The sequence below is a fragment of the Oncorhynchus tshawytscha genome, unplaced genomic scaffold (assembly GCF_018296145.1).
Source record: "Oncorhynchus tshawytscha isolate Ot180627B unplaced genomic scaffold, Otsh_v2.0 Un_contig_3121_pilon_pilon, whole genome shotgun sequence".
NCBI lineage: Eukaryota > Metazoa > Chordata > Actinopteri > Salmoniformes > Salmonidae > Oncorhynchus > Oncorhynchus tshawytscha.
The window spans coordinates 78054-104000 of NW_024609809.1; the positions used below are offsets into that span (position 1 = coordinate 78054).

A 25947-nucleotide genomic window follows, 5' to 3' on the forward strand; every position below is an offset into this window, starting at 1 on the left:
CATGTAATCTCCATAGACAAACATTGGCAGTAGAATGGCCCGTGCTGAAGCGCTCAGTGACTTTCAATGTGGCACCGCCATATGATGCCACCTTTCCAACAAGTGAGTTCGTCAAATGTATGCCCTGCTAGTGCTGCCCTGTTCAACTGCAAGTGCTGTTATTGTGAAGTGGAAACTTATATTAGCAACAACGGGTCAGCCGCAAAGTAGTAGGCCACACAAGCCCACTACCGAGATCCAAACTGCCTCTGGAAGTAACGTCAGCACAAGAACTGTTCGTCGGGAGCTTCATGAAATGGGTTTCCATGGCCGAGTAGCCGCATACAAGCCTAAGATCACCAGGAGCAATGCCAAGCGTCGGCTGGAGTGGTGTAAAGCTCACCGCCATTGGACTCTGGAGAAGTGGAAATACGTTCTCTGGAGTGATGAATCACCAGGAGAATGCTACCTGCCCGAATGCAGAGTGCCAACTGTAAAGTTTGGTGGAGGAGGAATAATGGTGTGGGGCTGTTTTTCATGGTTCGTACTAGACCCCTTAGTAACAGTGAAGGGAAATCTTAATGCTACAGCATGCAATGACATTCTGTATGATTCTGTGCTTCCAACATTGTGGCAACAGTTTGGGAAAGGCCCTTTCTTGTTTCAGCATGAAAATGCCCCTGTGCACAAAGCAAGGTTCATACAGAAATGGTCTGTCGAGGTCGGTGCGGAAGAACTTGTCTGGCCTGTACAGAGCTCTGACAACAACCCCATCGGACACCTTTGGGATGAATTTGAATGCCGACTGCAAGCCAGGCTTAATCGTCCAACATCAATGCCCGACATCAAATCCATATCAAGGCCCATGATTTTGGAATGAGATGTTCGATGAGCATGTGACCACATCATTTTGGCCATGTAGTGTATTTTGATGTGCAACCTTAATCCAGTGATTGTGATGAATTTTAGGTTGAAAATTAGTCTTAATGTCTAAATTGGCTCCAGAATATCCTGACTCTAAATATAATACCCACTGCACAGGAGGCTGCTGAGGGGAGGACGGCTCATATTCATGGCTGGAATGGAGTTGATGGAATGGTACCAAACACATGGATACCATGTGTTTGATGTACAGTGCATTTGGAAAGTATTCAGACCCCTTCACTTTTTCCACATTTTGTCATGTTACAGAAAGAAAACAGTTTTATAGGAGAGAAAAAAACAGGTTTTTAAGAGAAAAACAGAAGTATCACATTTACATAATTATTCAGACCCTTTATTCAGTACTTTGTTGATGCACCTTTGGCAGCAACTACAGCCTCAAGTCTTCTTGGGTATGACGCTACAAGCTTGGCACACTTGTATTTGGGGAGTTTCTACCATTCTTCTGTGCAGATCCTCTCAAGTCCTGTCAGGTTGGATGGGGAGTGTTGCTGCACAGCTTTTTTCAGGTCTCCAGAGATATTAGATCGGGTTCAAGTCCGGGCTCTGGCTGGGCCACTCAAGGACATTCAGAGACTTGTCCCGAAGCCACTCCTGCATTGTGCTTAGGGTCGTTGTGCTTAGGGTCATTGTCCTGTTGGAAGATGAACCTTTCCCCAGTCTGAGGCCCTGAGCACTCTGGAGCAGGTCTTCATCAAGGATCTCTCCGTACTTTGCACCGTTCATCTTTCTCTCGATCCTGACTAGTCTCCAAGTCCCTGCCGCTGAAAACATCCCTACAGCATGATGCTGCCACCACCTTGCTTCACTGTAGGGATCACTCAAAAAATAAAAAGGTTCCTGGAGTATCCTTTAGGGGTTCTTCAAATTGATACTGTGGGGGAAACCCTAAGTTCTTTGAAGAACCCCTTCAAAACATTCTTCAAAGAACCCCTGTCAATGGATCCTTGAGTAACCTTTGGGGGTTCATTTTTTAACTACCCCCCTCCCCTATTATTACTCATAATATGCAGAACAACACAACATTTCAGTTCAGTGTTTATTGTGATTTTAGTGGCAAAGCAGCATAAAGAAATCCAAATATGAGGTAAACTCCCAGCAGAGCCCCAAGTCCTCTGGCCTGTTGATGTTAATGTGTTGATGTCTCTGTATCCATAGCCAGAATGATTTTGCAGTGCATGGTAATCGAACAGGTTCTCTGTTATATTCAGAGGTGTAGGGAGGGTGAAGTCTTTGCATTTCCAAAATAGTAATTATACAGATGTGTAACAAAACATGCACACGACAGTATGCATATCTTGGTTTTTGTGGTAAATGCGAATGAAAAAACTGTTTTCCTGCACATACTGTACCTTGTCTATAATGTAGATGGAGGATGGTACATGTGATCTGTATAACATACCAATAGACATACCTTTGTATGCCTCCTCGTCTGTATACCTACAGACACAAAAGTGAGCAGTTCAGTCATCTGCACCCAGTTCAGTCATCTGCACCCAGTTCAGTCATCTGCACCCAGTTCAGTCATCTGCACCCAGTTCAGTCATCTGCACCCAGTTCAGTCATCTGCACCCAGTTCAGTCATCTGCACCCAGTTCAGTCATCTGCACCCAGTTCAGTCATCTGCACCCAGTTCAGTCATCTGCACCCAGTTCAGTCATCTGCACCCAGTTCAGCCATCTGCACCCAGTTCAGTCATCTGCACCCAGTTCAGTCATCTGCACCCAGTTCAGTCATCTGCACCCAGTTCAGTCATCTGCACCCAGTTCAGTCATCTGTACCCAGTTCAGTCATCTGCACCCAGTTCAGTCATCTGCACCCAGTTCAGTCATCTGCACCCAGTTCAGTCATCTGCACCCAGTTCAGTCATCTGCACCCAGTTCAGTCATCTACCCAGTTCAGCCATCTTACCCAGTTCAGTCATCTGCACCCAGTTCAGTCATCTGCACCCAGTTCAGTCATCTGCACCCAGTTCAGTCATCTGCACCCAGTTCAGTCATCTGCACCCAGTTCAGTCATCTGCACCCAGTTCAGCCATCTGCACCCAGTTCAGTCATCTGCACCCAGTTCAGTCATCTGCACCCAGTTCAGTCATCTGCACCCAGTTCAGTCATCTGCACCCAGTTCAGTCATCTGCACCCAGTTCAGCCATCTGCACCCAGTTCAGCCATCTGCACCCAGTTCAGCCATCTGCACCCAGTTCAGCCATCTGCACCCAGTTCAGTCATCTGCACCCAGTTCAGCACCCAAATAGGCAATCTCAGCATCCAACCATCTGCACCCAGTTCAGTCATCTGCACCCAGTTCAGTCATCTGCACCCAGTTCAGTCATCTGCACCCAGTTCAGTCATCTGCACCCAGTTCAGTCATCTGCACCCAGTTCAGTCATCTGCACCCAGTTCAGTCATCTGCACCCAGTTCAGTCATCTGCACCCAGTTCAGTCATCTGCACCCAGTTCAGTCATCTGCACCCAGTTCAGCCATCTGCACCCAGTTCAGTCATCTGCACCCAGTTCAGTCATCTGCACCCAGTTCAGTCATCTGCACCCAGTTCAGCCATCTGCACCCAGTTCAGCCATCTGCACCCAGTTCAGTCATCTGCACCCAGTTCAGTCATCTGCACCCAGTTCAGTCATCTGCACCCAGTTCAGTCATCTGCACCCAGTTCAGCCATCTGCACCCAGTTCAGTCATCTGCACCCAGTTCAGTCATCTGCACCCAGTTCAGTCATCTGCACCCAGTTCAGTCATCTGCACCCAGTTCAGTCATCTGCACCCAATACAGCCAGCCTTCAACATATTACAGCCTACATATTCTTACCTCTTTGTTGATTGATATCCATTGAATTGTGTCCAGTCTTTGTTTTAGAAAAGATTTTCACAAATATGAAAAGAGAGATGGTGTCATTACAAAACAATATCCATTTAGATCATATAAGGGACCAACCTTAAATTGAGGAGATCTTTACATTTTTCAGTTAAGTGCCTGCACCTGCTGTCCTTTCAAATTCAAATCCAAATGTTCTAGTTGGGAAGTTAGGTTCCTTTTCTGGGTCATTGTCAGTGTCAAGAACCTTAAGGTTCTTCAAAGAACTTTGAGGATTTAGAAGAACCCATGTTGAACCCCTCATTTTTAGAGTGATGGTGCCAGGTTTCCTCCAGACATGATGCTTGGCATTCAGGCCAAAGAGTTCAATCTTGGTTTGATCAAACCAGAGAACTGTGTTTCTCATGGTCTGAGAGTCCTTTAGGTGCTGTGTTGCAAACTCCAAGCAGGCTGTCATTTGCCTTTTACTGAGGAGTGGCTTCCGTCTGGCCACTGTACCATAAATACCTGATTACTGGAGTGCTGCAGATTGTTGTTCTTCCATCTCCACAGAGGAACTCTCAAGCTCTTTCAGTGACCATCAGGTTCTTGGTCACCTACATGATCATGGCCCTTCTCCGCCAATTGTTCAGTTTGGTTGTTCCAAACCTATTACATGTTAGAATGATGGAGGCCACTGTGTTCTTGGGGACCTTCAATGCTGCTGAAATGTTTTAGTACTCTTCCCCAGATCTATGCCTCAACACAATCCTGTCTCGGAGCTCTACAGACAATTCCTTCCACCTCATACCTTGGATTTTGCTCTGACATGCACTATCAACTGTGGGACCTTATATAGACAGGTGTGTGCCTTTCCAAATCATGTACAATCAGTTGAATTTACCACAGGTGGACTTCAATCAAGTTGTAGAAACATCTCAAGGATGATTGATTGAAACAGGATGCACCTGAGCTCAATTCCGAGTCTCATAGCAAAGGGTCTGAATACTTATGTAAATAAGGTATTTTTTTAAATGCATATTTTATACATGTCTACAATTTTTTTGTTAAACTAAATAATTTCTCATTATGGGGTATTGTGAGTAGATTAATAAGGAAAAATGTACTTTAATCCATTTTAGAGTAAGGCTGTAACGTAACAAAATGTGGAAAAAGTCAAACAAAAATTAGTAACAACAATTACAAAATATATATATTTGTGTGTTTCAATTCCAATCAGCCCACCAAACTAAAAAATGGCACCTTCCAGAATTGCCAGATGGCCAATCCGCTCCTGTGTGTGTCTTTATGTTCATATACTGTATGTATGTCTGTCCTTGTTTGTGTGCCTGTCAATCTGTGATGATGTGTGCATGTCTGTGTGTGTTAGGGCTGGGCAGTTATATCACTGGGACAGTTGGGGCAGTTATATCACTGGGACAGTTGGGGCAGTTATATCACTGGGACAGTTGGGGCAGTTATATCACTGGGGCAGTTATATCATTGTATTTTTTCTTCATTTTTGGCGATATGACGGTATATGACGGTATATGACGGTATTTGACGGTATATGACGGTATATGACGGTATTTGACGGTATATGACGGTATTTGACGGTATGACGGTATATGACGGTATATGACGGTATTTGACGTATATGACGTTAGTTGACGGTATATGACGGTATGTGACGGTATGTGACGGTATTTGACGGTATGTGACGGTATGTGACGGTATATGACGGTATTTGACGGTATATGGCGGTATTTGACGGTATATGGCGGTATTTGACGGTATATGACGGTATATGACGGTATTTGACGGTATTTGACGGTATATGACGGTATTTGACGGTATTTGACGGTATATGACGGTATTTGACGGTATTTGACGGTATTTGACGGTATATGACGGTATTTGACGGTATATGACGGTATATGACGGGATATGACGGTATATGACGGTATTTGACGGGATAGAAAATCTGCAACATCGTAAACTATCCTATTTAAAAAAGATCCTATTGGGGGTTTTCTAAGCACTCCATCAGGGTGGCTTCACCCCAAGAAATGGCTCTGCTCTTGTTAGCATCCATGTATGAATAGCCAGCCTCGCCAGACCTCCCGAAGATGTTGACTTATGTGCTACAAAAGTTAGCAGCAGTTTCTAACTTGATTGCCATCAGTTTACGGTTTGTAAATGAATACCGGTATATAGTTTTTTACAGTTTTACCGCCCAGCCTTCGTGTGTGTTTGTGACCTCAGTAACAGTAAGACCAGAGACACTCATGGGAAATCTGCTCTGAAGTGTCCCTACAGAGGAATAACCTTGGCAGCTTGGAGAGAAGATCCCTGCTGACATGCTCTGTGTTTTTGTTTTGTGTGTGTGTGTGTGTGTGTGTGTGCGTCAAACACATGTCAAATGTGGACTCTTGGCTGCTTGAGAAAGGGTAGTGAGCAAGAAAGAGATACAGAGAGAGAGAAAAAAGAAAGAGTGTGGAGAGAGAAAGTTACCTCTACCCTCCCCAGGTCCTTACCATGCTCCTCATACACTCTGTGTGAAGGTCACTGTGCCCAGTGTCAAATGTTTTATAGTACCAGCCTAGTGACACACATAGGTCGGATGGAATTGCCCCTGTAAGCACTAATGAGTTCTGCCTGTTAATTCTTCATGGATAAGAAAACTATAGGATTGATTGGTTCAAGTAAGGATAGCATTGGGAAAACTGCTCTGTGGGTTTAAATTACCATGAGGCACAAATCAATGAGTTCTACCTTTTTACCTCCTTTTGGATAACACTACACTAAGATTAGATCAAGTGAGCTATGATAGGGAAGGGAATGGCAAGCTGCCCAGTCAGGGACTCTTGATGTAGGTTTCAATTAACACTAAGCGCAGCTTTCCACACTGTTTCACTTTTTAACCTCCTACATTGAATACAGCTATATAGGATTGGGTGAAGAGAGGGATGTGATAGGGCAAGCTGCCCAGATCCTGTTCCATAAAACCCTGTAGTAGATCAGTAGATCAGTAGGACAGGGGTCAACCCCGGGGCCAGTGGTGTGTTAGACTGTGGCTCTTATCCAAAGTTGACTCACTCTGTTGTTCATCCTCACTACTTCAGTCATCATTCATTTTCAATGCTTTTTCATTTAGGTCAAAATAAATCCAAGTTGTCTTTTTAGTAACAAACATTATCCTCTTTTAGGGAGTTCTGGTTTGTAACAAACCTGTGTTGTTATAAACTGACAACACTGCACATGAAACCTTTTGAATGTGATACAAATGACAGCATCAGCAACTCCATTGTAAACAGAGCACTTCGGGTAACTGAACAGGGCCAGAACTCCCAACCCTTTTAAAATGTATTCTGGTCCATATTCAGCTCTGCTTTGTCTCTTCCACCTCTTCCACAATGTCAACCTGAAGGGCTCCTATTGAGAAGCTACAGTACTTCAGTTCATTAGCAACACTCTATTAAAATGGACCACTGTAAGGCTAACACTGTAGCCATATGCTAGCAGGACATCATTGAGCCTTCACTGACTCTCTGCGTGCATACCAACAGTCAAACAAGGCTTCCTAGCCTCATCTCCTCTCTCCTCTCTCCTCTCCTTGTATCCTCTCCTTATCTCATCTTTTTGTCTCCTCACCTTCATTCACACTGATTGGAAAAATAGACCATGGAAGAAAGTCCACAGCCATATTGCCTTTACCTATCGTATGGTTTAAGATCAGTGCAGCTGAAGGAGATGTGAGAGGAGGAAGCCACTTCAGATAAAGATGCACCCCCAGACTCAGTATAGTAAACTCCCTGGAGATAAAGTCACTACAGGTCATTACTCTTCAGCAGCTGTTTTATTTACCCAATGTGATTAAATGACAGCAGGGGAATCAGCATTACCAGTCTTGTCTGTTGTTATGGCTGCTTATAATAAGGCATTCTGATCAAGGTCATGATGGAGAAACTTCAAAAGGTTTTTATATACTGAACAAAAATATAAACACGACATGTAAAGTGTTGGTCACATGTTTCATGAGCTGAAATAAAAGATCACAGAAATGTTCCATACTCACAAAAAGCTTATTTCTCTCATATATATCTCTCATATATATCTCTCATATATAAAAGCTTATTTCTCTCATATAAACAAATTTGTTTACATCCCTGTTTGTGAGCATTTCTCCTTTGCCAAGATACTCCATCTGCCTGACAGGTGTGGCATATCAAGAACCTGATTAAACAGAATGATCATTACACAGGTGAACCTTGTGCTGGGACAATAAAAGTCCACTCAAAAATGTGCAGTTTTGTCACACAACACAATGCCACAGATGTCTGAAGTTTTGAGGGCTCGTGCAATTGGCATGCTGAATGTCCACCAAAGCTTTTGCCAGAGAATTTAATGTTAATTTCTCTACCATAAGCTGCCTCCAACTTCGTTTTAGAGAATTTGGCAGTACATCCAAACGGCCATACAACAGCAGACCACGTGTATGCACTCCAGCCCAGGAACTCCACATCTGGCTTCTTCACCTGCGGGATCATTTGAGACCAGCCACCAGGACAGCTGATGAAACTGAGGAGTATTTCTGTCTGTAATAAAACCCTTTTGTGGGGAAAAACTCATTCAGATTGGCTGGACCTGGCTCCCAATTGGGTGGGCCTATGTCCTCCCAGGCCCACCAATGGCTACACCCCTGCCCAGCCATGTGAAATCCATAGTTTAGGGCCTAATTCATTTATTAAATTGACTGATTTCCTTTTATGTACTGTAACTCAGTAAAATAGTTGAAATTGTTGCATGTTGGACTTATATTTTTGTTCAGTATATTTCAGTCAGACGTTAACTCAAGTTCCAGTGCCTTTATCTTTCAAAATGTTCTTGTGGCTTTCTGTTCGACCTCAATTTTGTGCTAGTTGATACGCTACTGTTCTCCTGCTGAATGATGGCATCCTGCTCCATGGTGTGATCACACGCTCCCATGTTCCTGTGAAACATGCTGAGAGCGTGTCTCTAACTCTGCGGTCACTGACACACACTACACTCTTAGAAAACAGGGTTCCAAAAGTGTTCTTCGGCTGTCCCCATAGGAGAATCCTTTTTGGGTTCCAGGTAGAACTCTTTTGGATTCCATATAGAACCCTCTGGGGAAAGGGTTTTAAATGGAACCCAATAAGGTTCTACCTGGAACCGAAAAGGGTTCTTCAAAGGGTTCTCCTATGGGGACTGCCGAAGAACCTAGGGGTTTCTCGTGGGGTGGCAGGTAGCTTAGTGATTAGAGCGTTGGACTAGTAACCAAAAGGTTTCAAGATCAAATCCCTGAGCTGACAAGGTAAAAATCTGTTGTTCTGCCTCTGTTCCTAGACCATCATTAAAAATAAGAATTTGTTCTTAACTAACTTGCCTAGGTAAAAAAAAGGTTCAAGACAGCAGCTTTTTTACAAAGAGTGTAGGGATCGCCTGTCCTTTTGTATCTCTTCCCCCTTTCAACAGATACCCGTTATACAGTATATTTCTTATTTCTCCTATCCTTCTAGTATCTCTTCCCCCTTTCAACAGATACCCGTATATACAGTATATTTCTTATTTCTCCTATCCTTCTAGACTACTGTGACTGCCACACCAGGGGTATCTCCTGTTATTATTTATTCTCATCGACTACTGTGACTGCCACACCAGGGGTATCTCCTGTTATTATTTATTCTCATCGACTACTGTGACTGCCACACCAGGGGTATCTCCTGTTATTATTATTCTCATCGACTACTGTGACTGCCACACCAGGGGCATCTCCTCTCTTCATTTTTAGACCTTGGTGACCTGATGTTCCACCATCTTCTCTACTCAGCTGTATACTGTATCTGTCCTCAGCCCAGCTCTTCTCTACTCAGCTATATACTGTATCTGTCCTCAGCCCAGCTCTTTTCTACTTAGCTATATACTGTATCTGTCCTCAGCCCAGCTCTTTTCTACTCAGCTATATACTGTATCTGTCCTCAGCCCAGCTCTTTCTACTCAGCTATATACTGTATCTGTCCTCAGCCCAGCTCTTTTCTACTCAGCTATATACTGTATCTGTCCTCAGCCCAGCTCTTCTCTACTCAGATATATACTGTATATGTCCTCAGCCCAGCTCTTCTCTACTCAGCTATATACTGTATCTGTCCTCAGCCCAGCTCTTCTCTACTCAGATATATACTGTATCTGTCCTCAGCCCAGCTCTTCTCTACTCAGCTATATACTGTATCTGTCCTCAGCCCAGCTCTTCTCTACTCAGCTATATACTGTATCTGTCCTCAGCCCAGCTCTTCTCTACTCAGCTATATACTGTATCTGTCCTCAGCCCAGCTCTTCTCTACTCAGCTATATACTGTATCTGTCCTCAGCCCAGCTCTTCTCTACTCAGCTATATACTGTATCTGTCCTCAGCCCAGCTCTTCTCTACTCAGCTATATACTGTATCTGTCCTCAGCCCAGCTCTTCTCTACTCAGCTATATACTGTATCTGTCCTCAGCCCAGCTCTTCTCTACTCAGCTATATACTGTATCTGTCCTCAGCCCAGCTCTTCTCTACTCAGCTATATACTGTATCTGTCCTCAGCCCAGCTCTTCTCTACTCAGCTATATACTGTATCTGTCCTCAGCCCAGCTCTTCTCTACTCAGCTATATACTGTATCTGTCCTCAGCCCAGCACTTCTCTACTCAGCTATATACTGTATCTGTCCTCAGCCCAGCTCTTCTCTACTCAGCTATATATCTGTATCTGTCCTCAGCCCAGCTCTTCTCTACTCAGCTATATACTGTATCTGTCCTCAGCCCAGCTCTTCTCTACTCAGCTATATACTGTATCTGTCCTCAGCCCAGCTCTTCTCTACTCAGCTATATACTGTATCTGTCCTCAGCCCAGCTCTTTCTCTAGCTATATCAGCTATATACTGTATCTGTCCTCAGCCCAGCTCTTCTCTACTCAGCTATATACTGTATCTGTCCTCAGCCCAGCTCTTCTCTACTCAGCTATATACTGTATCTGTCCTCAGCCCAGCTCTTCTCTACTCAGCTATATACTGTATCTGTCCTCAGCCCAGCTCTTCTCTACTCAGCTATATACTGTATCTGTCCTCAGCCCAGCTCTTCTCTACTCAGCTATATACTGTATCTGTCCTCAGCCCATCTGTCCTCAGCCCAGCTCTTCTCTACTCAGCTATATACTGTATCTGTCCTCAGCCCAGCTCTTCTCTACTCAGCTATATACTGTATCTGTCCTCAGCCCAGCTCTTCTCTACTCAGCTATATACTGTATCTGTCCTCAGCCCAGCTCTTCTCTACTCAGCTATATACTGTATCTGTCCTCAGCCCAGCTCTTCTCTACTCAGCTATATACTGTATCTGTCCTCAGCCCAGCTCTTCTCTACTCAGCCTCATCTGTCCTCAGCCCAGCTCTTCTCTACTCAGCTATATACTGTATCTGTCCTCAGCCCAGCTCTTCTCTACTCAGCTATATACTGTATCTGTCCTCAGCCCAGCTCTTCTCTACTCAGCTATATACTGTATCTGTCCTCAGCCCAGCTCTTCTCTACTCAGCTATATACTGTATCTGTCCTCAGCCCAGCTCTTCTCTACTCAGATATATACTGTATCTGTCCTCAGCCCAGCTCTTCTCTACTCAGCTATATACTGTATCTGTCCTCAGCCCAGCTCTTCTCTACTCAGATATATACTGTATCTGTCCTCAGCCCAGCCCAGCTCTGTTCTGTCCTCAGCCCAGCTCAGCTATATACTGTATCTGTCCTCAGCCCAGCTCTTCTCTACTCAGCTATATACTGTATCTGTCCTCAGCCCAGCTCTTCTCTACTCAGATATATACTGTATCTGTCCTCAGCCCAGCTCTTCTCTACTCAGATATATACTGTATCTGTCCTCAGCCCAGCTCTTCTCTACTCAGATATATACTGTATCTGTCCTCAGCCCAGCTCTTCTCTACTCAGCTATATACTGTATCTGTCCTCAGCCCAGCTCTTCTCTACTCAGCTATATACTGTATCTGTCCTCAGCCCAGCTCTTCTCTACTCAGCTATATACTGTATCTGTCCTCAGCCCAGCCCAGCTCTTCTCTACTCAGCTATATACTGTATCTGTCCTCAGCCCAGCTCTTCTCTACTCAGCTATATACTGTATCTGTCCTCAGCCCAGCTCTTCTCTACTCAGCTATATACTGTATCTGTCCTCAGCCCAGCTCTTCTCTACTCAGCTACTGTATACTGTATCTGTCCTCAGCCCAGCTCTTCTCTACTCAGCTATATACTGTATCTGTCCTCAGCCCAGCTCTTCTCTACTCAGCTATATACTGTATCTGTCCTCAGCCCAGCTCTTCTCTACTCAGCTATATACTGTATCTGTCCTCAGCCCAGCTCTTCTCTACTCAGCTATATACTGTATCTGTCCTCAGCCCAGCTCTTCTCTACTCAGCTATATACTGTATCTGTCCTCAGCCCAGCTCTTCTCTACTCAGCTATATACTGTATCTGTCCTCAGCCCAGCTCTTCTCTACTCAGCTATATACTGTATCTGTCCTCAGCCCAGCTCTTCTCTACTCAGCTATATACTGTATCTGTCCTCAGCCCAGCTCTTCTCTACTCAGCTATATACTGTATCTGTCCTCAGCCCAGCTCTTCTCTACTCAGCTATATACTGTATCTGTCCTCAGCCCAGCTCTTCTCTACTCAGCTATATACTGTATCTGTCCTCAGCCCAGCTCTTCTCTACTCAGCTATATACTGTATCTGTCCTCAGCCCAGCTCTTCTCTACTCAGCTATATACTGTATCTGTCCTCAGCCCAGCTCTTCTCTACTCAGCTATATACTGTATCTGTCCTCAGCCCAGCTCTTCTCTACTCAGCTATATACTGTATCTGTCCTCAGCCCAGCTCTTCTCTACTCAGCTATATACTGTATCTGTCCTCAGCCCAGCTCTTCTCTACTCAGCTATATACTGTATCTGTCCTCAGCCCAGCTCTTCTCTACTCAGCTATATACTGTATCTGTCCTCAGCCCAGCTCTTCTCTACTCAGCTATATACTGTATCTGTCCTCAGCCCAGCTCTTCTCTACTCAGCTATATACTGTATCTGTCCTCAGCCCAGCTCTTCTCTACTCAGCTATATACTGTATCTGTCCTCAGCCCAGCTCTTCTCTACTCAGCTATATACTGTATCTGTCCTCAGCCCAGCTCTTCTCTACTCAGCTATATACTGTATCTGTCCTCAGCCCAGCTCTTCTCTACTCAGCTATATACTGTATCTGTCCTCAGCCCAGCTCTTCTCTACTCAGCTATATACTGTATCTGTCCTCAGCCCAGCTCTTCTCTACTCAGCTATATACTGTATCTGTCCTCAGCCCAGCTCTTCTCTACTCAGCTATATACTGTATCTGTCCTCAGCCCAGCTCTTCTCTACTCAGCTATATACTGTATCGTCCTCAGCCCAGCTCTTCTCTACTCAGCTATATACTGTATCTGTCCTCAGCCCAGCTCTTCTCTACTCAGCTATATACTGTATCTGTCCTCAGCCCAGCTCTTCTCTACTCAGATATATACTGTATCTGTCCTCAGCCCAGCTCTTCTCTACTCAGCTATATACTGTATCTGTCCTCAGCCCAGCTCTTCTACCCAGCTATATACTGTATCTGTCCTCAGCCCAGCTCTTCTCTACTCAGCTATATACTGTATCTGTCCTCAGCCCAGCTCTTCTCTACTCAGCTATATACTGTATCTGTCCTCAGCCCAGCTCTTCTCTACTCAGCTATATACTGTATCTGTCCTCAGCCCAGCTCTTCTCTACTCAGCTATATACTGTATCTGTCCTCAGCCCAGCTCTTCTCTACTCAGCTATATACTGTATCTGTCCTCAGCCCAGCTCTTCTCTACTCAGATATATACTGTATCTGTCCTCAGCCCAGCTCTTCTCTACTCAGCTATATACTGTATCTGTCCTCAGCCCAGCTCTTCTCTACTCAGCTATATACTGTATCTGTCCTCAGCCCAGCTCTTTCTACTCAGATATATACTGTATCTGTCCTCAGCCCAGCTCTTCTCTACTCAGCTATATACTGTATCTGTCCTCAGCCCAGCTCTTCTCTACTCAGCTATATACTGTATCTGTCCTCAGCCCAGCTCTTCTCTACTCAGCTATATACTGTATCTGTCCTCAGCCCAGCTCTTCTCTCTCAGATATATACTGTATCTGTCCTCAGCTCTTCTCTACTCAGCTATATACTGTATCTGTCCTCAGCCCAGCTCTTCTCTACTCAGCTATATACTGTATCTGTCCTCATCTGTCCTATATACTGTATCTGTCCTCAGCCCAGCTCTTCTCTACTCAGCTATATACTGTATCTGTCCTCAGCCCAGCTCTTCTCTACTCAGCTATATACTGTATCTGTCCTCAGCCCAGCTCTTCTCTACTCAGCTATATACTGTATCTGTCCTCAGCCCAGCTCTTCTCTACTCAGATATATACTGTATCTGTCCTCAGCCCAGCTCTTCTCTACTCAGCTATATACTGTATCTGTCCTCAGCCCAGCTCTTCTCTACTCAGCTATATACTGTATCTGTCCTCAGCCCAGCTCTTCTCTACTCAGATATATACTGTATCTGTCCTATATACTGTAGTCCTCAGTATCTGTCCCAGCTCTTCTCTACTCAGCTATATACTCAGCTATATACTGTATCTGTCCTCAGCCCAGCTCTTCTCTACTCAGCTATATACTGTATCTGTCCTCAGCCCAGCTCTTCTCTACTCAGCTATATACTGTATCTGTCCTCAGCCCAGCTCTTCTCTACTCAGCTATATACTGTATCTGTCCTCAGCCCAGCTCTTCTCTACTCAGCTATATACTGTATCTGTCCTCAGCCCAGCTCTTCTCTACTCAGCTATATACTGTATCTGTCCTCAGCCCAGCTCTTCTCTACTCAGCTATATACTGTATCTGTCCTCAGCCCAGCTCTTCTCTACTCAGCTATATACTGTATCTGTCCTCAGCCCAGCTCTTCTCTACTCAGCTATATACTGTATCTGTCCTCAGCCCAGCTCTTCTCTACTCAGCTATATACTGTATCTGTCCTCAGCCCAGCTCTTCTCTACTCAGCTATATACTGTATCTGTCCTCAGCCCAGCACTTCTCTACTCAGCTATATACTGTATCTGTCCTCAGCCCAGCACTTCTAAAGCACGTTTGAGTGTCACTCAAAATGGCTCAGTTTTTAACGTTTTTAAAGCTATCACTTAATAACAGTGTAGTTTTTTGTATCTGTGTTGAACACTTTCAGGTCACAGTTTACATCCCAAACGTCCATTTGAATTGGTCCAGAACTCTAGACTCAGGACTACAAATCACACACACACACACACACACACACATCCTGTCTTTAACCTTCTGCTTGCTATCTTTCTATTTCTCTTGCCCTATCGCTCTCTTTCACACACATATACACCATGTCACTCTTTGAGATATTTAGTCATGGCACAGTGTCTAGGAGGACTAGGGCCAGAGATACCCATCTCTACCCAGCCATGGTGGCCTCTGCTCGGGGGAACTTAAGCTCTTCCTGCCCCCTCTCCCCTGGATCTCTGGATCAATAGCACCACCGAGTAGTGTAATAGAATGTGATCCTAATGGAATTACAAACTAGCTTCTATTACTGTCTCTTCAAATCCCCTCCCATGGGACCCTAAGGGGGCAGGGGAGACTGAGGTTTCATAACAAATGGTACCCTATTTTCTACATAGTGAACTACTTTTCACAGGAGCCCAATGGGCCCTTGTCAAATGTAGTCCACCAAATAGTGAATACGTAATAGACTTAAGAATGACACTCTGGCGCCAGGCAGGTAAACACAACCATGTTTGTTAAAGAGAATAAAGCCAAATGGATTGGAGGGTTTAACATCTCTGTAGACGCAAACCGATGGCTGGTACAGAGGGTTCTGACTGACGTCTTGAACAGCCAGCTGGGGGGAGTTTACACTGTCTTACAGTCTCAAGCTGGGCTTGGACCCCTGCCAGATCACTTCCATTAGCGGACTGTAGCTCATACTACTTTAGCTGCAGTCAGCAGATTTCTGCATACTCAGTTGGATTCGGATTGGACACCATATTGACACCAAAAGTTCCCATTACATTGCAGTTTGGCATATGAGACTATTATTGTATTTGAACACTTTGGTGGTGAATTAAGGATAGTTGGCAAACCTTTGTGTGTGAATGGCTCTTTGCCAAAGTCATTGAAACCACTGTGGCTGGTGTTAAGTGAAACACAAACCAGAGAAGCACACTGACTCACCCACTAACTGTGTCTTGTAGCTAATAGAGCCACTGTGTGTAACTCACCCACACTAGCCTTGTCCTGTCAGTGTCTTGTCACTCTCTCTGTCCCTCAGTCACTTTCTCCTCCAGAGAGAGGCTATGGAGTGATATGTTGACAGTGGGAAACACAGGACAGGACAGCTCAGAAAGGACAGGACAGACAGGAAAGGAAAGGACAGTTTATACAGGACCAACAGAACAGGACAGTTCAGACAGGACCAACAGAACAGGACAGTTCAGCCAGGACAGACTGGACAGGACAGTTCAGACAGGACCAACAGAACAGGACAGTTCAGCCAGGACAGCTCAGACAGGACCAACAGAACAGGACAGCTCAGACAGGACCAACAGGACAGGACAGGACAGTTCAGGACCCAGGACAGTTCAGCCAGGACAGACAGAACAGGACAGTTCAGACAGGACCAACAGGACAGGACAGTTCAGCCAGGACAGCTCAGACAGGACCAACAGAACAGGACAGTTCAGACAGGACCAACAGGACAGGACAGTTCAGCCAGGACAGCTCAGACAGGACCAACAGAACAGGACAGCTCAGACAGGACCAACAGGACAAGACAGTTCAGCCAGGACAGCTCAGACAGGACCAACAGAACAGGACAGTTCAGACAGGACCAACAGAACAGGACAGCTCAGCCAGGACAGACTGGACAGGACAGCTCAGATGAGACAGTGAATGATTGATGTGACGCTGAGCAGATTGGTGGAGAGGCCTCTCTCTTATCCGCACAAAGCAAACACATGTACAGGCTGTAGAGACTGCTGAATGTTTCATAACCCAATGGCTCAGGTTACAGGTTCAGCTGTGTGTCTGTGTGTGTGTTGTCTCAGCTCACCCCTCTCCAGAGGGACAGGGCTGTCTGATGTTAGACTGTTACACTGAGGGAGAAGGTATCGGCTTACGTGGGTGTGGAGTGTTGGTTTTCACCCTGTTAACTTTTCTCTCTCTTTCTCTTTTCTTTCAGGGTCAGTGGCTAGGCTCTTTGGGAGGGTAAAGTGTGTGTGTGTGTGTGTGTGTGTGTGTGTGTGTGTGTGTGTGTGTGTGTGTGTGTGTGTGTGTGTGTGTGTGTGTGTGTGTGTGTGTGTGTGTGTGTGTGGTCGTGCGTGTGTCATAGGAAGAAACATTGTGGATGGAGTTGAGGGGGTGCCAACAGCAGGTTGTTTTAGCAGGACCTCCAGAGGCCTAGGGGATGAATCACTGTTATCTATGCTCAGGGAGAGAGAGCACCTGTGGGCACCGCTCCACTCACACCACTTCCTGGTCCCGGATCATGGCTGGCTAGAATCAGTCTGCCTGGAGATGTTGCCTACCTTAACAACAGGCCTATGGTCATACACTCTGGGGAGACACAGAGGTTGTGTCCCAAATGGCACCCTATTCCCTATAGTCCACACATTTCAGGGTTAAAAGTAGTGCACTATATAGGAAATAGGGTACAATTTGGGACTCAGTCACAGTCCCACAGGGAGGTTAGCCAAAGTTAAAGCGTATACACTCTAAGTTTATACACCCCACCTGGGCTTCCAGCCAAGGAAGTGTCCAGGGGAATTCAGACTGTTTAGCCAAAAGGTTTCAGATTATTATGTGTTAGCAGTTACTTGTCCTTCCTTTACCTCCATGTACTGCAGATCTAACATATTGAATCTGACCCAAATTATTGGATTGTTGTGAGGAAGCATGGGATTTCCGTTATCCTCTAAGAGACAGGTGAAGACGAAGATAAATGGTTCTTCATGAGAACATAGATTTCACACGTTTTCCTTTTGGCCCTTTATTTTCCAAGCCTGGTCCCAGATCTATTTTTTCTATCAAGCATATCCTGTAAACTCCGGAAAAACATGATGCTTGGCACGAGAAGGAGTGGCACGATGATCCAAACAGACTGGTACCCAATCTGAAGTTCAAATGTAATTCATAAACAGTTGTCATGAGTTCCACTGAAGGTGGTTCCTCTCCCTGTTCGGGTGGTGCTCGGCGCACGGCGTCGCCGGCCTACTAGCCATCACCGATCCTTTTTTCCTTTTCCGTTTGTTTTGTCTTTGGTTCTTTCACACCTGGTTTCATTTGCTTTAATTTCTGTGTGTATAATTACCCCTGTTGCCTGCTAAGGTTTGTGCGACATTATTCGTGTCATGTTTCTTGTCGAGGTTGTGCCTTGTTTATTTTCACGTTTTATACCGAGTGTGTATCAGTTTAAGGAGCGTTGTTTTCCTCCTTCCGTGAGTAATTGGTTTTTATTTTTTGTCGAGAGCGTTTATTTTGGTATTTGTACCTGACCTACATGTTTGTGGACTTGCCTATTAAAAAGAAATGCTACTCGGAACATCTCTGCTTTCCTGCGCTTGACTCCTTCACCTACCTCTAAACACAGTCTCGTAACAACCGTGTCATTTTGTAAGTAATAGTTCAGAGTATAGGCCTAGTTGTTGTAACTATGTACTAATTGTTCGGCTCTGCCCCATCTCCCAGAAGAGAAGAGAAGACATCACTTGGCGCAGAGTCAGCAGAGTCCACACCGCTGTTCAACCCGACTTGCTTACCTCAATTATTCACATCTTATGAATAACGCACATTACCAGAGATGGCGACAGGGATATTTTTATACGTAACGGCTTGAATTAGTCATGACTTTACAATGGCAAAGATATCATTTTCATATCTTCCGACTACTTTGTGTGGGGGAAAAAAGATAAAGAAATCATTTACTCTAGTCGTCAATAAGTGAGTTCCCTGTGCTGGTACTGAAACTGCGTCATGTGTGTTCATCACAAATGTCGTCTGAGGAGCTTTCACTGATATTCCTTCAGTCCCGATGTGAGATAATGGTGTTTCATATTTAATTGATCCCTATTCCCTGATCTCTGAATCTCCACTGCTATAAGCAATAACTCTGCATTGTACAATATTCATTTAAAGATGCCTTTAAAAAAAAGTTTGGGGCGTGGATCAGAAAACCAGTCGGTATCTGGTGTGACCACCATTTGCCTCATGCAGCACAGAGTTGATCAGGCTATTGATTGTGGCCTGTGGAAAGGAGTGAAATGTCATCCCACTCCATTTCAATGGCCGTGCAAAGTTGCTGTCTATGGGCAGGAACTGGGACACGTTGTTGTACACGTCGATCCAGAGCATTCCAAACATGCTCTGGTGAGTATGCAGGCCATGGAAGAACTGGGACATTTTCAGCTTCCATGAATTGTGTACAGATCCTTGCAACATGGGGCTGTACATTATCATGCTGAAACATGAGGTGATGGAGGTGGATGAATGACACGACAATGGTCCTCAGGATCTCGTCATGATATCTCTGTGCATTCAAATTGCCATTGTTAAAATGCAATTGTGTTCATTATCCGTAGCTTATGCCTGCCCATACCATAACCCCGCAGCCACAATGGGACACATCAACAAACCTGCCGTCTGCCCGGTACAGTTGAAACTGGGATTCTCCAGCATCCCAGTGGCCATCGAAGGTGAGCATTCACCCTCTGAAGCCAGTTACAACGCCAAACTGCATTCAGGTCAAGACCCTGGTGAGGACGACTAGCACGCTGACAGATTGTGCAGAAATAATTTGTTTGTACAAAACCACAGTTTCATCAGCTGTCCAGGTTGCTGGTCTCAGACAATCCTTCAGGTGAAGAAGCCAGATGTGGAGGTCCCAGGCTGGTATGGTTACAATTGAGGCGGATTGGACGTACTGCCAAATTCTCTAAAACAACATTGGAAGAGGCTTATGGTAGAGAAATGAACATTACATTATCTGCCAACAGTTCTGGTGAACATTCCTGCAGTCAGCATGCCAATTGCACACTCCCTCAAAACTTGAGACATCTGTGGCATTGTGATGTGTGACAAAACTGCACATTTTAAAGCGGCCTCTTATTGTCCCTCATGTTGTTTAATTAGCTTCTTGATATGCCACACCTGTCAAGTGGATGGATTATCTTGGCAAATGAGAAATGCTCAGGGATGTAAACACATTTCTGGAGAGATTTTTTTTTAGAGAAATAAGCTTTTTGTGCACATGGAACATTCAGCTCATGAAACATGGGACAAACACTTTACATGTTGCGTTTATATTTTTGTTCAGTGTAACTATCATTTGCAGACAATGTGAACATGTTAGTCTGTCTGCCATGATCTAAAATACCTTCGCTCTGGACTCCGTGTTTAGATGGTGCAGTTCAGGCATGGTACTTCATGCTGCGCTGGCTGTCCGCCTGTCTGACCATGTGAAGGAATTTCACTTGATTATCTAACAGTCAGTCTGCATCCCGCAGGTCCAAATTCCGCGTGTGTGTATATGTTCGTTCATGCATGCGCCTGCGCCAATTCTGCGTCTCCCTCTCTTATTTACACTATCAGGGAGTGTGAGGGAGAGCGTTGACGAGATGATACAATACTTAACGCAAAATAATATTTCCCAACTATTTCCATTTCTCAGTCTCCCCAACTAAAATACATTCCATGTAGCGAAACCATTAGGCTACTCACTTTCCCACAAAAGAGAAATCCATGACATGGGAGAATCGCGTCGCCTCGAACGCCGAGGGAAAAACGGAAATATTCTTAAGGTGTGCACATTCAGCGTTGCGCCACTACACGCAAACCGTATCACGATGCTCTCACAGTCCCAGTCTCGTGAGATGCTGGTGAGCAGGTCGGTTGTCTCTCGACGCTCTCCAGCCTCTCCCAATAACCGCTCCTGAGCCCTTTTCACCGGCAAGATGTTTTGTTGACTTGCCACCTCAATGAATAGCCATAGGAGGCGATACGGGGAGAATATTATACCTGCTTGAGCTGTGAAGCTTTTCTGAGATGCGCAAGTGAACATCAAATAAGTTCTCATTTAGTGGAAAATAGGTTCAAAGCTTTTTTCATCACAATTGAACGGAACTGTTGTGTGTTTTCTCAGTGGATCAGAAAGGGTTGGTCCATTATGCTTTATACTTCAAGTGTACGACGACAACTGGAGGAGACTCGATGTGAAGCCCAAATCCATGCGCTTCCATATACAATGTGACAATTCGATAATTGTTTTCCTACTATTGGAATATACGCCATTGAAAACGTTTTGGATGTTTTTAGGGAAGCACTCACTATTTTTCTGAGACAAGGCAGAAAGAGGGAATGTATTTAATTTGAACTGAAAAAAATACTCGGACTCATACGATTATTTCTAGAAGTCCTTCTCGTGGATCTACAATGCGCCGAACGTGACGGAGGAAAAATGAAATGTTCCGAACTGATCTCCTAAATGGAATTCAAACTCTGTAATAACGTTTCAGATGTTTTGGGGTTGCGAATTTCCAACTGGTATTCCTACTTTTTTACCAACTTGACATACAGCAGTTGGTGAGGTGGAATGAACATCCAACTGGAGCGCGGAAAGAAAACACCGTTAGCTTGCTCTGTCGAAATGTGAATCTTGCAGCCCGCTCGAGCCCAGCTCACACTCAGAGTTGCCAAGGCTACAGAGCTCCTCTCGAACCAGCTAAACCGTATTTCGGTTCCTAAGTTATTTGGGCAATTCCTCCGCAATACATCAGTTGTGTAGCTTAGCATCTAAATATTGATCATACATCTTGATTTAACCGGAATAATGCGTCTGGAAACATTAAGACGTTTTTCGACTGGTGGATATTGATTTTTCCTCTCAGGTCTTTTTGACAAGCGAATCGCCAGACGCCGCTATTGTTCAGTGAGCCTGGACACACCTTTTTGATGTCAGCCAAGGTAAGTTTCCACAATACTTCAGACTCTTGTGATTGGTTATGTCGATACGCACAGAATTCTCATATTGCACGCATCTCAACCATTTGCATGTCGGTGGAAAGAGAATAGCGCGATCGCTTCTGTACGGATGGGAACATGGGAATTAGAAAGCTGAAAGGAGCACTGTAATATTAGCTATAGGCTACGTACTGTATACAATAAGAACATATTTATTGTAGCTAGTCTATTTCGTTTAACTGTGTGGCTCAGAAACAATAATTAAATATTCCGAATACAATTGAAAATACACATCGGAAAAAACAAAGAACATTGACTAGGATGAAAGCACCTAGGATATTAATAATAATAATTTATTACATTTGTAAAGCGCTTTTCATTATACAGAATATTATCAAAGTGAATAAAATAAAAAACAAATATAAACATTAGGCTGCCAATTCCTTCCCAATGCCTTTATCCAAATCCTCGACATTTGGCTTATATAAATATATCATAACCAATGCGTAGCCTGCTGAAATTGATCACTTAACTATTTCCAATGTAGGCCTATTCTTAATGGCCATCAGACTACAAGTAATGCTATAATCTGATGACGTCTGCCTTATACAGCAATGAACTCATGCATGGTCATGTTTATGCATCCATCCAAGATAATAGGCTATTAGATTGTAGTGGCTCCAAACCTGGGTGGTTGGTTTAAGGAGCCCAATCAGAGCCATTTTTCTCACAAGAGGTCACCTTTAGAAACAACGCAACAAGAAGATGGATGGTGGCATTGGCCACAATTGATCAACAATTAATGTGTCATCGTGTAAAACTCTGGCCTGAATTGATAATATGGGAAGATAGTTTTTCATACCAGGCTAGTTAGTTTACCTTAGTCTGGTATCAGGTGTATGTTCAAGATAGCTTTATTTTAATGGGCATGCTACTGAACAGTGCATATAAGTCCGTGTGGCTCTGTGGTTAAATTTATACTCACTTTCTAAGGCGTTACCTTGCATTCGTCTAAAGCGCTGTCCATGGTGCTGAAATGGGAAATAGTTATGTGCTGTGTTTACAGCTGTTTCTCTCTACACGCACGCACACACTGTCCCGGCTGCAGCAGCCACCAAGCAATCAGCGCATGAGGGATACCAGCTGTTCTAACGTTCCATCAAGAGCGACACTTCCGCATTGTCGGATATGTCTCCCTGTTCCCCGTTTCCCGGTCCGACCTAAAGTTCAGATGTCCATCTCCGGCCGCCGTGTCTGATATTAGCGGTCTAACTGGCCGCCAACGCTCCAGCTCGCGCTCCTCTGGCTAAAAATGATGTCTTCACAGACAAAGCAGCCACACAACACAACAGCCGTCATGGCAAGCAACACTTGATGCAGGCCTATATGGCTCGTTATTGATGTGTAGATTTTCTCACCCCTCAGCTGGATTGAACTTTAAAATTGAAAGGAATCATCGATTCAGTTGCACTTTAGCAGGATTTGACATATCATGTTGATGGAGATGTCAACGATATAGATGATGATGATGATGATGATTAGCTTTTTCATTGAATTTCAATGTTAAAATGTAACACTAAATGGCTATTCAGAGCGGTTGGGTTAAATGCGGAAGACACATTTCAGTTGAATGCATTCAGTTGTACAACTGACTAGGTTTCCCGTTTCCCTATTTACGCTATTTGACAGAAAGCATGCATCTATAACAGCAATGCTTTCAAACAGACTGTTAGGTATACTCTTATTATCCTAGTTCAGGGCTCATATGCATAACGCTTCTTACAGTATAGGGGTGCTGATCTAGGATCAGTTTAGCCTTTTAGATTATAATGAATGGACATGGGGACTTGATCCTAGATCAGCACTCCTACTCTGAGACATGAATATAGACCTATTCTAGTGAATGAGTATAACCCCAGACCTCACATCCTGACCTAGAATAAAAACATGTGTACTGGGTCAGCACTCAAAAAGATGCTGCATGAAGCTTCATTCTCCGATGTTTGTATAATTTTCACTGCATCAGGGATAGTGTACAGAGATGTTTCGGCTTTGCAGTCTTCTACAGTGTGTAGGTACAATTTTCCTTCAACTAAAAACAGCATTTATAGGGAACAACCGATGAGCAGCAGGTGCTTCTAATCAGGGTTGCCACTCATCTGCCAATCAGATGGCTTTTCTGGTCAAACTATATACAAGTTAGCCACAGTGTGGACCAATTACACCTGTGTCTCAGTGTGCACGTTTTACCCAGCAGCCAAGCTGCTGAGAGAGTGTGATGGTCCCCTTTTGACCTAGAATAACCACAGACCTCACAGCTTGACCTAGGCTGTGCTCTATAAGGCCTGCGTATAATAAAGTGTCTAGGAGGCCGGCTGGCGCAGGGTGTAATTGTGTTACCTGAACTCTGACCCCTAAAGCAAACACTAAATAAGCCCATTGACTGATAGCTGCCCTGTAGGGCCCCAGAGGTGCAGATGTGTTTGTGTCCCTTACAGAAAAATCTGATTTTCACATGAAATTTCAAGTTTTTGGAACACTTGACATGTTCACATGTAAAGTTCCTGTTTTTTTTATTCGTACGTGGTGTGTCTGTGCCTGGCCTTGATGTGTGCGTTGTTTAAAAGTGCAGTTTTGTCAATATTATTTTATGAATCAGCCTATATTAACCTTCTGACTGGGAAGTCTCACCTCAGGCTGGTGTTACACAATGCAACTGGCAGGCAATCGTAGTGTTAAGCATTTGAATATACCATGTGTGATTGTTTTCATTCCTATATGCCATTGTATTGTTCTAATTGGGATAGCAATGGGGCGCTATGAGAAAGGAAAGTGGACAAGTAACACATTAAGGAAAGTGAGAGGAGGAAACAGTATAGTGCTTAGAATGATCATTGTTTATCTGTCTGCCTCCCCCCCCCCACACACACACACATGTTACAATTGGTCCTCTGCAGATAGTCTTGTGTGTATATGACCCCAAACTGGCTGTGTCTCCACAGTGGGAGAAGTCATAATGCTCTGCTCTACAGGGGTCTAGACAGGGCATTTGGACTGCTTTGTGCAGCTCACTCACAATAGACTAAAAGCGATGGAGGGTGGCACTGTTAGAGAGGGAGAGAGAGGGAAAGGGAGGGATGAAGGGAGGGAGAGAAATGGATGGATGGAAGGAAAGGGAGGGATGGATGAAGGAAGGGAGAAAAATGGATGGATGGAAGGAAAGGGAGAGATGAGAGAAGGAGGAAAAGGTAGGGAGGGAGAGAGGATGGGATTGAAGGAGGGATATGGGGAAGAGATTGAGAAAGAGAGGGAGGGAGAAAGAGGGATAGAAGAGAGGATTGAAGGAGACAAGAGGGAGAGGGAGAAAAAGAGGTGGAAGGTTAGGGAGGAAGTAAGAAATACAGGGAGAGAGAGATGGAGTGGTGGTGGCAGCAGTGGGGGAAATGCTACTGATTTACTCAGTTAAACAGAACACTCTGCTTCTGGAGAGAGAGGGTAGGCCAGAGAGAGACTTGACAGAGCCCTGTAAAGGCAAAGAGTGAGCGTGCATACAACGAGAGAACCATGGAGATGGGGAGGGGGGGGGAGAGGAGAGAGAGAGAGAGGCTCTGAGGCACCGCGGAGGCAGCTGTCGATATTATGTGATGGAGAACAAAGCAAAGGGAAATATTGTGACGAGTGGAGGAGGAGGGAGAGGGAGGAGGAGAGAGAGGGAGGAGGAGAGAGAGAGGGAGGAGGAGAGAGAGAGGGAGGATGAGAGAGAGGGAGGAGGAGAGAGAGAATAAAATACAGAGAGGGAGAGAGAATGACACAGAGGAAGAGAGAGGGTGAAGAAGAGGTAACTGAGGAGCTAGCTAGAGGACTCTCCACCTGTCCTCCAGAGCTGGGAGGGAGAGGCTGAGGTGGGAGGATTAGAGGCCAAGGAAGGGCTCTTTGTGTCCAGCCAGGTGTCCTTACAGCCCCTTACCATCCAGTCTCTTCTCCTGGAAGGAACATGACTCACTCACAATCTACCACCAGGCTAAGCTGCTGTTTCACGACCAGTGTGTATGTGTGTGTGTGTGTGTGTGTGTGTGTGTGTGTGGGGGGGGGTTAATCTAA

At 44.8% G+C, this 25947-nt stretch overlaps 1 protein-coding gene across 3 annotated transcripts in view; it reads left to right on the forward strand.

Moving 5' to 3' along the window:
* Positions 1-25947, forward strand: part of LOC121845972 (voltage-dependent T-type calcium channel subunit alpha-1H-like) — a 135407-nt gene that overhangs the window by 4813 nt on the left and 104647 nt on the right. The window contains exon 2 of one of the 3 annotated variants that reach the window (XR_006082945.1): positions 17075-18491. The exons of 1 other annotated variant lie outside the window; for it this stretch is intronic. The gene's annotated coding sequence lies outside the window, so the exon portion shown is untranslated. Of the gene's footprint in view, positions 1-17074; positions 18492-20736; positions 21850-25947 lie in introns of those variants that run through there. One more of the 3 variants, XR_006082944.1, reaches the window with a different exon arrangement.